Genomic DNA, 1,271 nt, shown 5'->3' on the forward strand with positions numbered 1-1,271 from the left:
TATAGGACTCCCACAGATACCAAAATCTGAGATGCTCAAGTCTCTTATATAAAATGGCATGGCATTTGCATATAACCTATGCACATCCTCCCATATACTTTAGATCATCTCTAGATTACTTATACCTAATACAAAATAAATGTTATGTAATTGCTATACTCTATGTGTTACTTGTATTATTTTTTACTGCTGTACTGTTATTTTTCTATTATTTTTTTTTCCTTAGATTCAATCTGCAGTTGGTTGAATCCTTGGATGTGGAACCCTCTGGATACGAAGAGCCAACTGTATTCATTTACTTATTCAACATGGCTTTTTTTGGGGGGGCGGGTAGGGAGAGTACTTGCTATCCAGGGATAAAATGATAAATGACAAATCTCTAAGAATATAGTACTGTCCTTACTTTCAAACTCATTTTCAAAATACACAGATATATAAAATCACAGTCGCAATGTAATATATTAAGTGTGATAATAAAATATGCTCAAAACGTTAATGGGAACACAGGAGGCTGAACTTACTCTGCCTAGAAGGTCAGAGATTGCTTCATAGGTAGTATTTGTGTTACAAGTAGCTATTCTCCAAATAATAAAAATGAGGACTTCAGACAAACAGCCAATATGGAGTATCTGATCTGAGACAGCTGGTATTGTGGAGAACATTAAGCACTCCAATAAGGTACAGAATTAGGGGAGGGGGAGAAGGTGAGTTATGTTGTTGATAGACGAGATGAGATGCAAATCCTTAATTTTGTACATTCAGCACTAAGGAGTTCAGACGTTAATCTATAAGTGACAGAATTCAACTGAAGGTGGCAAGAGCATAAATTAGACTCTACTCCACCAAGGACGGAATGATAAACAAGACTCTGTTAAGAGCCATTTAATGAATCTTTGCAACAATTCAGATGTGCTACATGGGCCTGAACTACTTTGCTGCAACAGGGGTGGTCTGAGGGTATACGAGCAAAGAATTAGTAAGACATGGTGACTTTCTGCATATGGAGTGAGTTGGTGGATGGGATGAATTAATGCAGAAGTTTGGATGAAGAGCTGCTAAATTCAGTTTGTACATATTGAAAGCAAGATTCCTTGGAATATACTTTTTTAAGTTGATAAAAAAATAGCTTAATGAAACATAACCTAGGAATAGGGAGCAGGGGACTTTCTATAGGGTTTTGCTATGTGCCCCACTCCTTAAGTAAATGTAGTCATAAATACCACCTTGATATTGACAATTAATACTAACACCCAGCCACTTCCTTTGTAAAA

The 1,271-nt window shown here is 36.3% G+C and overlaps 1 protein-coding gene across 1 annotated transcript in view; it reads right to left on the minus strand.

Moving 5' to 3' along the window:
* Positions 1 to 1,271, minus strand: part of AASDH (aminoadipate-semialdehyde dehydrogenase) — an 83,531-nt gene that overhangs the window by 35,136 nt on the left and 47,124 nt on the right. The window lies entirely within an intron of this gene.

Source organism: Propithecus coquereli, unplaced genomic scaffold, assembly GCF_000956105.1.
Source record: "Propithecus coquereli isolate 6110/MARCELLA unplaced genomic scaffold, Pcoq_1.0 Scaffold162, whole genome shotgun sequence".
Classification (NCBI taxonomy): Eukaryota; Metazoa; Chordata; class Mammalia; order Primates; family Indriidae; genus Propithecus; species Propithecus coquereli.